The sequence below is a fragment of the Camponotus vicinus genome, unplaced genomic scaffold, assembly GCF_025532165.1.
Source record: "Camponotus vicinus isolate PSW18456_S1 unplaced genomic scaffold, iyCamVici1.0 SCAF_1, whole genome shotgun sequence".
NCBI classification, from domain to species: domain Eukaryota; kingdom Metazoa; phylum Arthropoda; class Insecta; order Hymenoptera; family Formicidae; genus Camponotus; species Camponotus vicinus.
Window position 1 is genome coordinate 36,719,607 of NW_028141945.1, and position 16,793 is coordinate 36,736,399.

Genomic DNA, 16,793 nt, shown 5'->3' on the forward strand with positions numbered 1-16,793 from the left:
CGAATACTGAAAGGAATTACTTTCCAAAGATGGATCGTCAATAAAGCATACTTATTAACCCAGATATTTCACGTGATGTCTATAAATTTGTCTCATGTTTGTAATTAGACTGTTTATTCCATAAAATACCACATCGTGTTCTATTTCTCTCTGTACATATATTTTTTCTGGCTCTTTCTCTCTTTTCTATTTTATACGCGAGTGTCGTTAATACTTTGCGAGGCAAAGAACGATGTTTCTAAATATCAGCGGGGAGATGAGCCGATATGTAAGACGGGAGGAGAAAGAACGACTAAAGTTACGATACATTCACATACATACGAGTGTACATACGAGCAAGAATCCTATAGAAGCTACTCGACGGAGATCGGCCGATTCGACTCCGTCGAAGTGCTCGGTCCGGATTCTCGTGAATCCCGAGCGAGCGCAAAATAGTTGGCGAAAAGATCGGTAAATGCCTCGGCGTCCCGAGTACCCCGGCGTGCTTCAAGCTGAGACTCCATTTCGTGCTACCAAGTCGAATGAATGTTTGATGCGAGGCGCACGTATAGGCAACTACAGACACGCGCTAGGCACTCCGACATTTCAGCACTAACGTATACTTATGCGGGCATATATGAGCGAGTCTACCCCTTGCCTCCCTCTTGTATAAGTATACACAGCTATGTGTGCGTGCGTGTGTGTATGCTTCTCAAGTTTTACCTATCCTGGAGATCGCAAGCTTTCGAGCTTTTCGAGGTTTCGCGAAGCTTGGAGTAGCGAATCCAGTTACCGTACACTCTCGTGTACTCCTCTCATTGTTTCGGGAGGGAAGAGATCGCCTACTTAAAAATAGATCGTGGTATGCATTCTACGTTGCATAAATGTCGCCGTATCGTCTGGAGCCTTGCTGCGACGATCATGCGACGCACAAGCTGACATAGATAAAGTTTCCTAGTGGATCGTGGCAACCTGCAATTTATTTTACAAGTTATAGTGTTATAAAAAATAAATAAATAAATATGAAAAAGACGCGCTTTTTATATCAAGATAAACAATTTGTACGCTCGTAGAAATATGTAGAAAATACGCAGCGTGAGAATCTTTTTATAAAGTATAAATACTCGCGAGAGAGAGTAAATATCACGCGCTCCTAAATACTCGATTTTTGTGCACATGCATATGCGCTCAACTTTTCAACGCAATGTTATCGTCATCTACTGCGCGGAAAATGTATTCTGCCGATGTGTGCGTCGAACTCATTGTAAAATTGGCCTAGAGCAGAATGGAAATGGGTAGGCGTGGTGACACTTCGTAGGCACCGATACGCGTTTAAATACTGGCGTCGATCCAGTCCAAGTAAAATTTAATATTTTTGCTCAACGAGTTCTCCGTTTTACGACAGTATTGCCCCAGTTTTTCTAATTATCTCACGCATTTCGTAATCGATTTATCGCGATAAAAATCACTGCAAAATTCTCGACACAGACAATGTCTCGCTATTATTAATCACTCATTGATTGTGTAATAATTGATATTAAAATGTATCGAACCCGAGTCATTTTTCTTCTGCTTTTGATCTTAATTTTCGATATAATAGTTCTAATTGGATACTATAAATAGTTAAATTACTCTCCCCTTTTCATACTATAAATAGTTAAATTACTCTCCCCAGCTATTTAATCTATAATTTTGTGAAGAACTCTTTTCAAAATCCCTTATAATAATCTTTATTCTTATATAATTAAATCTGTAAAAATTGTTTACAATCCACAGATGAGAAAATTGAGGTAAAAAATAGCAGCAAAATTTCGAGTCAAGAAAGCACTGTGATAAAAATGTCAATTTCTTGCGGTGATCGATATCTATTTTGAGGTATTAAAAGCATCCTTCTTGGATGCAGCGATTGGATCGATTTGATTGAAGTTACTAGCCGTATATAGTCAACGCATCGTATTGATTCCCATCGTTTTTTTGAAACTAACGACAGATGCCCGTTAATGGTCATACATCTATTTCCATGGGAATGAAACGTCACAAGACAAGGTTCACAAGTAGAATCTCGATAAAATATCACTTCACATGCAGCAGAATTCGAATGGCAATAGCGAAACGGGGTTATCCGGTACTCGTTACTGCGATTGAAGATGGACGATTCGGACCCTCTGGTTACACACAATTTTTAAACCTGTCATTTTTATATTTCGCTTTCTATTGCGCTCTTTATTGGCAGGATTTTAAATTATACTTTATTTCGACGATGTAGCATCTGTCCTATTTACGATAGAATTTCTTATCATTATTGTATTGAATTGTTTTTTGTAATGAAAAATTATTTATAAAATTATACATGCAACGATTTAATTACTTTGACGAATCAGGCCGCGTTTGACAGTGATACATATTGAAGGATCAACATCTATAAGAACGATAAATGTCTGAACACGTCGAGTGTGTTAGCGAAGCTGGCGATTAGGTCGATTAGGTCGTGGCGACATTCAATCGCTCCTATTGAACCGATTGCCGCTATGATGGATATCATGTAAGATATATGTCCATAAACGTGACGCGACATACATTTACGTATTCATGAAGTTCCCGCAAATTGACGTATAGCTATGTGCGTAGATTGATAGACGCGGCATGCAGTTAAGTGGACTAATAAAGTGGAAGGTTAGACGATGCAGAAAGCAGAGATTGACGCTTGCTACGCAGGATATAGGAAGACTTCGCGTTTCAGAGAGATTTCAGTTCGACGCGAAATTATGGTAGTTCGTGTAAGAGCGTTCGCTTTGCGAAAATCGATTGGAAATTAATGCCGCGAAGAAGTGAAAGCAAATGCGTCTTTCGATATCGTGATAAATGGAGACGAGGCAAAATCCGCGCAATATTGAGTGATTACGAGCAATAAGAGACACTTGTACGAGTTTCATTTTCGAACGCGTTGATTTAAACGCGCGGAAATTCCTGACATATTGAAATATTATATCTGATATCTGAATATTCTTTCCTCGATTCGCAGAATTTGTTTTCACGATCAACAATTTTTGTAAAAGCGCAACTATAAATAAATATAAATAAATAAATATAAATAAATAAATATAAATTTTATTTTATTGTTCATTTCGAAATTTATCTTTGTAGTCGAAATTGATTCGACGATGTTAATTGCCTGAATAATTATAAAACTTCCGGAACTCTAAATCGTGAATAAACATACAAGCAATTGTGTTAACCGAATGGAATGGAAAATGGTAAGAACAAATGAGGGGGAAAATGCGCGCATAATAGCCATTAAGAGGGGCGGTTGAGGGAAGAGAGGCTGAATGTTGCAAACCCGATCGCACTGTGTCACTTTTGCATTTTCATGCGAAAGCTAATCGGAAATGAATGCCTATCAAACAAATAGCTTCGACTAGATATATCACTATTATATCGATGAGCCTTTCAGATACTTTAAGCTATCATTCTATTATTGTTATTAAGCATCTTTACAAATTTCGATAAGTAAAAAATCTGATGTATCTAAAAATTTAAAATTTTCCAGAGATATTTACGAAATAACAACAAAATTCTCGAAACGAGGAGAAGATTGCTCTGGGAAACGCAATTAATCCTATCATTTCGCGTATCAAAAAGATTCGGTACGTTATTACAGGCGGAACATTCGACGATAAATGTCGGAAATTACACGCCTAACGCTATTTAACGCCTAATCTAGTAAGAGGATATCTCGCTGGCGTCGATTATCCTCTAATCGCTCTTCCGAAGGTGTGCGGACCGATGTTTAATCCAATTAGAGAGAACGAGGCTACTTGCTTCCGTATTTCCGCGCGGATCACGAGTCGTAATTCGCGTCGATGCGTCTCTCGCAAATTGGAAAATATTTCTAATCGAGACGGAGAGAATATATTAGCATATTTTTTGCGACTTCATCGTGTGTGGATGCGCGCACGCCATGCAATATGAGGCATAATTGTGCCGCGGAAAATGATTCACGAGGAAAATGAATGCGGCGCGCGCGGTCTTTGCCCGTACTAAGAACAATTAGGCATTAATATGCGGGATCCCCTACGAAATCTCGTTTCTGCATTGTTTAGCACTGCGGACTGCATGCGCAAATTGTATAACACGCCGCCCCGTTTTACGTGTACGTATATATTTTGTGTAAAGAAACGTATGCCGGGCAGGTTCCGGTATTAGAGCCGCATAATGCACATCGTGCTTATTACACGCATACATGAGAACTTGTCCCTACGTGGTATAGGTATATATATGTCCACCCTCTCTACCCGTGATAACGTAATTTTCGCTCTGGCGGAATCGCATGCTGTACCTCGCGCGGAACGCAAATGTTCGTATCGCTGTCATAACACGCTCGATGAAAATCTCCTGCGGAAGAAAATCGGAGGGAAAAGGAAAAAGTCGCAATATTCGGTACTTTGTCGAATGCACGCGCGCGCATGTGTACGAATTCCTGTGGAAATTACAATAACGTTTCGCTTGCCGGAGTTTAACCGTCGCAAATTTGGCGTAATAATTAATGAAATAATTTTTTTTATTATAATAACTGGGAGAATATCGCGAATTGCACGAAATAATAGAAAGAGAAAGAGAGAGGGGGAAAAAGGACGAATATCATAAAAACGAATGAAATAATAATATTGCAAAAGTAGATTAGATGACGCTTCTCCTTCTGTTTCTTTCTTAGAAAAATGATGCCATTCTATTTGCCACATCATCCGATCATCCGTCGTCCTATCGTTAAATCACATTACCGCACCTTTGATTCGCGAATTCAGTTGCCACGACATTACACGTCGCATTCGGCTTTAATGCTCGGGGGCAGAGACGTATTCAATCAATGAAGTCGACCGTCGATACATCCGCCACCGTTCGTCCAAATCCCACGGTCCTAGTATCGCTTTGCTCAGCGATTTCGTCCGTACAGAGTAGCTACGTCGGCACCCAAATCAAGGACCGAATGCACACCGGTGCACGCTGCTGCATCCCATTCAATGAATTCACAGCTGACTCTCCTTCCTATCGCTGAATTGACATTATCGGATATTCGTTCGCCTCTTCTCGATTCGTACCACTCGCCGCGAATACACTCGATATAATGAAAACATATCGAAACATCCGTTGTTCAGTTTCTTTCGTCCCTCTTCGAGCGATGTGATCTGATAGCAATGCGTATAATCGAGGGCGTTATTGTCGAAAAACATTCGCGCGACAGGCACAGATTAAAAACCCTGCGAGATGTATTGCAAATACACTTCACGTTCACAGCAACTCTTCCATTTCTTCGCAAACTTCGGATAACATTGAGATACCTTCGACAACGTTGTACGAATAAATACGTCGAGCGAACCTATCGGAACGCGTTTGACCGAAGAACCGTTCGGCTGGCTGTATTCATTGGAGAAATTCGCGATGTCTTGATCAAGCGAGACGTAGACAGGTTGGGAAAAATCGTTCATTCGCGAGAGAGAGGGTGTCGTCTCTTCCCAAGTTTCACTCGTACAACGGGAGAAAGAGTGGGCGTCGCTGCGTTTACCAGCTAGTTACCACAGAGTGTCGCAAAATCAAAACTATCGACGAAACTCTCTCCTCGCGCGTAGAGTTTGCCCGGCAAAGTTCTCCATCTGCCTCTGTACGACGCTACGTTCAATTTTCAAGTAGACTCTATCGAAAACGATTCGATTGGTTACATACGTGACACGGATATCCGTTTTACCCCGAAACTTCTGTTCCGTCAGACGCTCTTCGCGTGACACCTTTCGCCACCGTTGGCCAAGTCATTCGTACGTATTCATAGAGAGATTTCACTCGCTTTCAACTTGTGAGTATCGATTACTTCGCTTTTTCTTTCTCATATTCTTTTACATAAACCCAGCAAACACCAAGTAACATTTATATAATTGTTAGTTGTAATTTTCTACTCAACAATATAACTAACAATTATATAAACTAAATGTTACTTGGTGTTTGCTGGGAATCCCCCAGCAGAAAAGTTTCGAAATTATCTTCCATTAGTTGAGATGACATTCTAATTGTCGTTATCCGTCTTCGAGACACTCGAAACTATTTGTGCACGATAAACTTATTTGTATTCCGTACATCTACGGGAATATGTCTAAGCAAATCGTACGCAGCAATAAGTTAGTAGATAACTTTGTGACAAACTTACAAACTTATGTGACAATGTGAATACCAATAACATGCATCGTTAGTCTTGACGAGACAAAGAATTAGTCATCCAAAATGAATGTTTAATGTATTGTTAATATGACTCTTTGTAATTATTCTCCGATTTTATCAAAGCTTTAATAAGAATTATTCAATTTCTTGAAACATAGAGATTATTGTGACAATCATTTTGCACATTTTAAAGGAATAAACTTCAATATGTCTCCGCGGTGAATATCTAGATGAATACGTTAGACTATCTTTCACAAGCAATGAAGTTCGACAAGGTGCATCTCCGTCAAAGGAAAATCTGAATGTGTAGGGGATTACGACGCACAGCGGATGTTACAGATTGTACGATAAATCTAGCGGTTGCATTTCAAGAAATTATACCAACGCTCGAGTGGTTTTATTTACCGAAGAAAGCATAGTAAAAGAGGAACGTGCTGTTTACTCCATACGCACGACTTTCCTTGAATAAGTTTACACTTCAATGTTTAAGTTTGCGCATATATTAATTCTTTAATACTCTTCCCCTTCGATCCTTGCTGCTACATAAACTTTATTAAACACATTGCGTTCGATTGATAAAAGTTTGTATATGTTTGATTGATTTTTGTCATCTTTTATTAATTATTATATTTTAACTCCGAAATAACAAATAATTCTTTCTTATATAATAGATTGTGTTAATTATTTTATTTTTTTTGCAAATTTTAATTATATAATATATTGAATTATATATTATTTATATATTAAATGATATATTATTCATATATTAAATTATCAAATTATCGCATTTTTGTTTTCTCATCACGCTTATTCATCGGTGAATAAAGTCTGAGTTCCCGATTTTGTTAGGACAATGAAAAAATATGAGAGAGACGACAAATTTTCTGAATGAATAAAGATGAAGAACAGAGATTTACATTTTTTTCCCTCCGAAATATTATTTTTATTGGCAAGCTATATTTCAACATTGCTCTAAGATAAATGATTAATATTAAACGCCGACGCTTCCAGGATATAGGTCGATCTGATTACCGTTATTGTCGACACGACGATGTTTAATACGATGTTTAATCGCTAATGTACAGCTGACGCAATTTCGCGTCGCGTCAACATGTTTTAGCCGTTCGCAAGAAAAGGGTTGGCGGATTAAACGATTCAGATGCCACTCCATGTCCTGGATGATGTTCTAATTGCTGTTATCTACTTTACTTCTAAGGCGACATGCTACTAGGTAATTTGTATTCTGGTCTAGCAAAGGGAGCCACGGACGTGCGAGAAGAGATCGCAAGAGAGCACATTGCTAAGAGAGAGAGAGAGAGAGAGAGAGAGAGAGAGAGGGAGAGGGAGAGAGAGAAGATGAAAGACGAGAGAGGTATACGATAAAACACGAGTAAGTGCGACAAGATCGGATAACCAAAGGTTCCCCTCATAAAGGAGCGACACGAAATGCGGCCCGCACCCCCAGTCGTGTTCAATGGCAAAATTATGCGAGCACGCTCGAAACGAGATTCGTCACGAAAGTTCCTCAAACACCCGTCCCGTGCCGATGGCCGTATGGTTAGCAATTCAGAGGATGTTGCCGGCGGAAACTTAAGACGAGAATGCGTCCACGGTGGCCTCCGCTTCCGCGATTAGCATATCTAACGATAATGACTTCTCAATCGACTTGTTTATCATTCATTAGGGCTAAAAACGTTTGATAACAATGTTCTGGAGGATTGTTAAACTAAAGTTTATACCGGAAATACGTAGCTGTAACACTTAGAAAATTAAGGTGGTACCATTAAGGACACCGCAATTTGTGTATCTCGAAATTCTACTCGCTTGGTACATTTGATTGATGGAAGAACTAAAGAGGGACTTCAATGATTAATTTTCTTTGTTATAAACAAGCATGCATCTCTCTCTCTCTCTCTCTCTCTCTCTTTTATTACAATATTTCGAAATATTGTAGTAAGAAAATATAGTAAATTTTAGCAAAAATAACTCGTGAGAAATTTCGAATAAATCTTTTTCTTAAAATAAGTATTTTAAACTTAAGCCGTTCGTTGCATACGTGAAAGCAACGTATGCAAGAAAAAAAGCGATAAATCAGAAAAATTTATCTCGCATTTAAGATATGCTGTTTGTAGATCCGGGGTATTATTTGAAAACGGAATTACTGATCTGTTTTTTCTTTTGTAGCCTGATGTGTACTATCATGGAGTACGTGTTTCCTCCAGCATCGGTGCGTTCCCTTAACGTACATTGTCGCCGCTGCATCACGCGAACATAAATAAAAGGGTTATGCAAATACATTCAAGCCACTCGCCGTTTTCATGCTCACGTAATTTCACGCGGGCGCTGTTAATTTTCACGAAACCCTGATACGCCGCGGCGCCTTACGTTAAACGTTAACCATCTTATTCCGAGGTGGGAGAAAAAAGGCGGAACTGCAAATTTACGTCGTGCCTTGTGCCGCGGTTGCACGAAGCTTCACGAACGCGGCACGTATTTCTGACCACAGGAAGAATTATGAGTTCGACGTGAAAGAGACCGTTCTCTCTTTTGCGTCCTTGTAAAAATCGCGAAAATAAAAGGTATGGAAAGATGCCAAGGTGATTCACAAAATGAAGTAAAATAACATACTCTCTGAGGCTAATGCATGGTTCGACAGAGAATTATAACAATTTCTATGAAAAATTATTACAAGTGTTAGGATCGAGGGGTAAACCGCTGAGGGCATTGCGGTGTACAGATTTGAGGCATTACTGGGCATTGCTTGGGCATTACTGGGCATTACTTGGGCATTATTAGGTTTTATTGAAGTATTAATGCGTATTATTAAAGTATTATTAAGTCTTTTTTTCCAAATAATAATTTTAAATTTATTAAAATTTAAATTATTAAATTTTAAAAATTTAGCAGTAATGCCCAGGAATTGGGCATTAGTAGGCATTAGTGTACATAATTTTGATCAGCGGTTTACCCCTCGGTTAGGATTTATTTTATTATATTTACAATAGTTTTGTAACTAGAACAGACATTTTTGTTTTGGCATAATAATAGGGCATTGAATACTCTTTCAATTAATAATCTATAAATAAATATATATCCTTCTTTAAGGAAGAAATGTCACAATCTTTTATTTATGAATATATATTTATAGATTTATAAATTCTATTCGTTCACATAAAAATTGATTTACCATCTGATTTTAAACAACTCTCTAAAAATTGCATCATTGAGATCAAAAATATAAAGGCACTGTATGAAATATCTAGTATAACGCTAATTTTTAATTCAAGATAGATGTACTATCGAAAGGTGCAAAAATGTGAGAACAAAATATTTTTAAATCACATTCAGAAAAAATCCTTCATTACGTTATTATAATTAATTACTTGTTTAAATAAATACACAAATCCAAAAAAAGATTTTCTTACAATATCGACGGGACATAAGTGTTTCTTTAAAGTAATTATACAAGCATTTTGTAATTGTAAATGCAATATTGCGGATGCGTTTGCGTTGTAACATTTTGTAGCAGAAATAATCGTCCAACATGTTAACTAGTTGCAGCCCCACGAGTGACTGTCAGATTCTAGAAACTCGCTTCTGTGTCTCGCGGGCGAATAATTAATACATTCACAATGTTGATTTACGTTTGGTATATACGTTGTGTGTTATTCAATATTCACATCGTCAAGTTTGCATCGATAAGTTGTCACTTACATGCATTATTACTTCTGAGGCGAAGGGAAACTCAGGTTCAAAATTATATACAGTGAATATATAATACATATATTATAAATATAGAATTTAGTGTCTAGCAAAACTAACAGAAATAAAAATGGGATATTTGTTAACATACTGGCCAAGTAATTTTTGAAACGTATTCAATTAAGTGAGTGACAAAGAAAGGAACGAATAGGAGTTTCGTGAAATTTTTCAGCACTCTCATTTCTCATTTAATATTCGTTCTCTTCGTAATTACGATAACATCGCGCAAATTAGAGAATTATGCAGAAAGTGATAATTTGCAGCACAAACTATAAATCTGGCACAAATCGTAATAAGCTTAGCGCAATAGACAGATTTAAGAGCGATTTTCAGCGATTCTATTCTCATTATCTTTTAAACGGGATTACAAAACTAGACTCGCGTTGAAATTCATTTGTCGTTCTCGTTTCCTGGCGACATTGCGATTTGAACGTGAGTCGCTATTCCGCTATACCGTAAAACAGGACATGGAGGAAACAACGGCCACACGCTTGGAATCTCGGCCTGAGATTCAAGGCAAACAACATGGAAAATGAATTTTTCTGTTACATTTTTTTTTTAGAGAACTCATTCTCCTTTTCATCTTCTCCATCCTCGATTTGTACTGAATTGTTTGCAAATTAACCTGTTGGAAATAGCATCAACGGGCATAATAACGTAAACGAACGTTATCGTGAACGCGCGAATGAATAGAACGAGAGTAGATTTTTGCATTTACAGGAATGAAAGAAAGACTTTTTTCTCATACGCAAAACAAATAATTAAAATTCTAATTCACACATGTGCGGAGAAAAACGTACTCGCGATATTTCATTGGATTTAACGATTACGTCGACGAGGTCCCGCGGAATTAAAAATTATTCGAGAATGCTTGTTAATGTATGCACAATCTAATCTGCGGCGTTGCATTAAATTACAGGATCTTTGTGTTTCCCTTGCGGCAAGAGGCGAGAGAGAAGTTGTTCGCGATGATTGATTAAATTCAACGTGCACCGCGATGTAATTACCTCGTCCTGGCCTCTCGCCTCCCCCCCCCCCCTTCGATTCGATATAGTGTTATTACATTTTATATATTTTTTTTAATACAGCGAATCCGATATGATTTGGGAAATATTCATTATAAAGTAATATCGCGACGAAATATGATGTGGATGAACGAGACGGAAAATATAATTCGGTTACTTCGCTGATTGAACTTTTATAGAGATGCAAAACTATATCTGCATTAAGAGAAGAGTGGGCGATATTCCAGATTGCGCATTACGAGAAAGTAATTTCAGGAAGCTATTTCGCGTTTCACAATTGCCGTGAAAACGTGCAAGTTTCCAACGCGACCAATTTTTTTTTCGCGCACAAGCAATACCAAAATCTGTCACTGGAACGCGATCGATCTCCGCGTCACACAAAGAGGTTACTTCCGAGCGCGAAATTTGGCGCATCCCGAATATTAAAAAAAATGCGAATATACACAAGATGAATTGTTATGCGAGATCGAAATATTTCTAATTTTTTTGGATTCTATATATCGCGACTTCACTTATATAACAATATCATATCGTATTTTTCACGATAATCATGCCAATGCTGATTTTATACGAATGTTTGATCGATTCATGCAACTACATCTATATTTAATCATTACCTGTTCCATATACATATATATTTCACGCTACTCAATATATGATTAATTCACTATACATGTACGCTGTGCGTACATCGCCCACAAACGCCATGAACGCGATGAACGTCAATTAGACAGCATATTATGTCATTTAAATGTAGTAGAGTTTGTTAGACACATATTGTTCCCTTTCTTTAATTTTTGCTATTATTAAATTTATGCAATCGTACACAGTAAAAAATAAAATGTTAATTATAACATTTTTCACATGTCCCAGAAAGTCCACTCTAAATTTTAAGTTAAGATAACTCATTCGTCGTATGTTACTTATTGATAAACTAAAAATATTAAATAATTGACACAATACTTTACATTTATTTTAGTTATTGTGACTTTAAATGTAATGTAAAAATAACATACAAATTAATTAAAAATTACACGAAAAAATAATTACAATAACTCGTAAGAAATGTTGACAGGGCATTAACATATGATAATAATTATTATTTTAACTTAAATTATTTGTAATAGAAACATTTGATTTTAGTAAATTTGATTATTTTATATGTTAAAATTTAAGATTATTTGAAGATTTATTTTAACTTTTCTTAAAACGTTAAACTGACTTTGAGACATGTTGATTGTTTAAAATGATTATGTTAAAAATATTTAAAATAATATTCCATTTCTAAGAGACATATACAAAGTGTTAAATTATAAAGTTGACATAAATGTAACACATGAAAACGTTATAAAAATAATAACATTTAAATTGTATGTTAATTTTACATTGAAGTACTAATCAAAACGTGGTAGCATAAGAAAATTTTAACATTTGGATGCACAATTTTTTACTGTGTATAAATTCTACAGAAATCTCAATAGAAAACTCAATAGAAAACTCATTAATCTGATTTTAATCTTATCTTTTCGACGAATGCAATGTGTTATAGTGTGACATTGATATATAAAACTCTCTAATAAGACCGAATTATTGTAATTGTTATAAATGAATTGCTCGTTACGAGTATTATTAGCGACTACATATTATTAAAAGTAAATCGACAATTAATTTCACCCGAGTTACGATTACGATGCTACGTTTTCGCGGATGCTCCAACAGAGATTATCCTGCAAATTCTAGGCAACTCGATCTTAAACAACTCCGAATGTCGTAACGTTTCAAGATAGTTGCGCGGAGAGATGTCTCTCGGAACATTTTTGCTTAAGTACAATGCCGCGATGCGCGGAAAATAGGCAATCAGCTGCAGCAATCGCGCGTGAAATGCGCGCCTTCACTTAAACACCGTACGACATTACATGGTAGTGCCCATTCCAGGATCGGGGGAGTCTGTAAGGGGGAATTAATCGACCGCGATACATATATGCCTGGATATGTCGTCCTTGTTCGACGGGCCTCGAGCACGTTGATCCGCGCGTTGAAAAGCTCATAAGCTCACCGACCAGCCGTGGCCGTATTCGGGCTACACGTTTAATGTGAATTTCGAAGGCCGTTGAGCTGGCGGATAAGCGCGGGATACTGAATGGTTTTCCGTTTCCGCCGAATCGTCTAATCATACGTACGTATCTCATGTGGATTAAACGCTTGAACGGGGTCAAAGTGTTGATGTGTCGAACAAACCTGATGTGCTTATGTAAGGCTATATAAATTGCACCGTATTAAAGGGAATTGAAGGTAATCGTGATTTTTTTAACTCGTTCTTCGATATCGATGAAATAAATCTGCTAATGTTGCTATTAATATTTTTTTTTAAATTGTGCAATGATAATTAATTTAATATCTTAAAGACTATCAAATTTTACCGAAGACAAAGCGTTAGCTTTTTTATTAGAGCGATTAAATTTTCATGTGCAAATTGATTAACAGCGTGATATTAACGTCACAAGCTTGTTAGAAAAAGGTTGATTAATAAGCTAAGGCTATAAATAGAAATTTATGAATATAAAAAGTGTTTTAACAAATATAAATAAATTTATAATTAAATATAAAATTATGTTTTAAAAAAAAATTAGAAATTAGTGCGAGATGACAACTTATTCTTATTATTGATGCGTTCACGGAGCAACTGGAAATATTTTTGAAATATTGGCTCGCTAGATTAGAAATATTAAACTTGATAGTGAAACAGCACGAAATGACAGGGCCTAGCTGCGGTCAATCACTTGGGAAGGCTTCACTCCAGTTTTAGACATTGATGAATTCTCGTTCACCCAAAAGGTACACGGCCCGAGTGACGCATATGCGCATGGAAATTATTGCATATTGCGTATGTGTAGACACGCACACAGGCCAAAAGGCACAAGAGAATATAGGACGGCATGATTAATCATCCAATCTTTTGACAAAAAGCGAAAAGCCCAGCGGATTTTCACAGTTTGGTGGAGTCTCCTCCGCCTGCCACGAAAAAAAAAAAAAATTGGTAGAAACTTTCTGATAAAATGCTCAGCTTTAAATATTTTAATTTATTTATAATCAAAACCATTTGACCGCGTGCCACTCACGAAAAATTACAAGTGAAATCTCCAATCAGATATTAACGTTAAAAATGCTTATAATTAATAGAAAATATGTTAACCGATAATAATTATTTTACAATTTTGTTCGGGTTATATTTTTTTATCGCTAAAAGATTTTTTTTCTATCGAAACTTTTGCCACATTTTATAGGGAAATGTACAGAGTAAATTGTAAATTACATTAGATTATAAATGATTAAAAATTGAATTATTAAAAATTATTAAAAATTATTAAAAATTTTTAAAAATTAAATTATTATAAATTATTAAAAATATTATACAACAATTGAAAGGATTAAATTAGATTTAAAGAAGATTATTTCTCTCTCTACTCTCGTTTATATCATCGCAATCCGACTTCGAGGACGGAAAGTGAGGCGTTTAATAGGCGGAAATCGGCAATCGGAGACGAAGTCGGAGATGATCGAGTTCAAGTTCCTCTATCGGTCTTGGTACGACCTAGACGATTCAATAATGGAACGTACACAACTGTCTAGCACACGGGGAGCTATACTTTTCACACAACAGTTGGAAAACTTGAGTTGCGCTTGACTTTTAAAACTCAAATGTATCTGGACCCCGGCCGTCTAAATCGAGCAAGTTCAAATGGATTCCGCTGCTTGCGCTCTCAACATTTCCGTCCGGATAGTTAAAAGCTCGCTTGAGCTTTCCGTCCTCGAATTCTCCTCGGCGCTTCCGTTTTCGTTGGCTCTCGTGGAACAATTGATCGTTCGTAATAATTTGTCCGTGGCACCGAAGCTACTTCACTATCCGAAAATACCGCTTTTCGAGATTCGTGGAGCCGCCTTTTACGGGTAATCAACTCGGATTTATATAGCTTATAGTGTGCCAGAAAACTTAGATTTATTCATTTTTTTTTTCGCGAAATCATAATTCGTAAATAAATGCAGTTCGCTTTGACCTAGTTGCTATAATTTCTGCGGTTTCCGCGAAAAAACGCGAGAGCAAGTGTGAAACTTAGCGTGTTCTTTCACTCGATAGAAAAGATGACGCTTTTTCCTTTCGCGTAACGATATCTTCCGATATACGTTTCCTTAAAAATTGCGTATATAAAGCAAAAGTATGTATACGTACATATATTTTTTACACGCAATGTACTTTTACATAGGCTTTTTCTGTGTATAGTATGAAATTTTAAAATGATTTGAATCTCTCTGCTGACCTATTCATGATTTTCATACTAGACAAAGCTGTATTCATCTATACAATTATGTACATTTTGCGTGTAACCACATAAATACTCTAGTATATATTAGATCAATCATTGTTCATACAAAATTGCATAAAAAAAGTTTATTTTAGTAAAAAATATTGCTATGAAAAAAATTATTACTATTTTTTATGTGTATGATGTTAATATAATAGTAATTTTCATAATAATATGCAAATATATATTGCAATATTTATAAAAAATGATTAATCTTTTAAAAGAATGGTAAAATAACAAAGAAATTCCTCGATCAAATAAGCCAGCCCTTTAAAAATGGTCCTCGAAAGTCATGCGTACGAAATATATGAGCTATTTACCTTTGACAGTTGGTCTCAAAATTGAACCGCTCCTTAATTTCGTTTCACCCGATTCAAATTGATATGACCAATAGAGAGTTTTGAAAGTTTTTGAAAGTTTCGGCTACTTCATACCTTTCTATCCGCAAACGAGAAACTTTTTAAACGAAATCACGTATCGATCACTCAATCATGTTCATATTTCTTCCGAAAGTATTTTATCTATTAAAACTTTGCCACCGCTCCTATATTATTGCATTCTTCCGTCATCGATAATTTAAATTAGCTTCAAATCGGAGCAAGTACATGTCCAAGTCTCATTTTGCAAATGACGATTCGCGACAGTTTCACGATCGAGTTACTTTGATTAAGACGTTGGCGAATGTTTCTCAAGTAAACGAATATGGCCGTCACTCCATCACCATTCGATTAATTAAAAATCACATCATTATTCGTATTATACACAAATCCAAAAATTGAGTACAATCCATCAATGTGCATCACATCGTTTCTCGAGTAGCTTACTCTCGTGTAATAAACATAATAAACACTTTTCCACGCGTGAAGACCCGAGAAGCCTCGCGAATTTCCTTCTATCTTTCTTACGCTAAATATTCATGCGCGATTTAATAACATCCAGCGTCCTTGATCGATAGAGATTTTGTACGACGACACCATCGCAAGCATCAGTAACATCGGGTGTTAATTCTTCGATAGAGAAACACGTGCACCTCTCCAACGTGCTACCTGTTTTCTCACGGAATTCTTTTCCCTATGTTTTTCCTCGCGTCGGCCGCGCCGTGCGCTTTTCTCACTATCGCGAAAAAAAAGGAGGAAAGCGATAACGAAGGAGAAGAGAGTGATCTCTCTCTTTCTTTCTCGAGAAGACACTACGATCTCACCCGTGTGGTGTAACGCTCATCGCAAGGGGCGCGGCGTAACTGAGCTCGGCAAACGAACCCTCCGTCCTCTGTCTCTTTCCGATCTCCACCCCCTCTCTCTCTGGGCCAGCCTCGTTCTATCGCTTTTCCGCCTCACCCCCAACAGCTACGCTTTTCCCGCTCTCACGCAGTCTCCGTGCTTTCCTTCGATCCTCTTCCAATGCGATCCTTTCTCCCTTGTGCAAGCCCTTCTCTCTCTTTTTCTCGCTCTCCTCTTCGTTT

The 16,793-nt window shown here is 36.9% G+C and overlaps 1 protein-coding gene across 3 annotated transcripts in view; it reads right to left on the minus strand.

Annotated features, from left to right (window-relative positions):
• LOC145964731 (zwei Ig domain protein zig-8) overlaps positions 1-16,552 on the minus strand; it is a 125,087-nt gene extending 108,535 nt beyond the window's left edge. For all 3 annotated transcript variants that reach the window (XM_083087792.1, XM_083087782.1, XM_083087776.1), the window contains exon 1: positions 15,652-16,552. The gene's annotated coding sequence lies outside the window, so the exon portion shown is untranslated. The remainder of the gene's footprint in view (positions 1-15,651) is intronic.
• Positions 16,553-16,793: the final 241 nt, after the last annotated feature.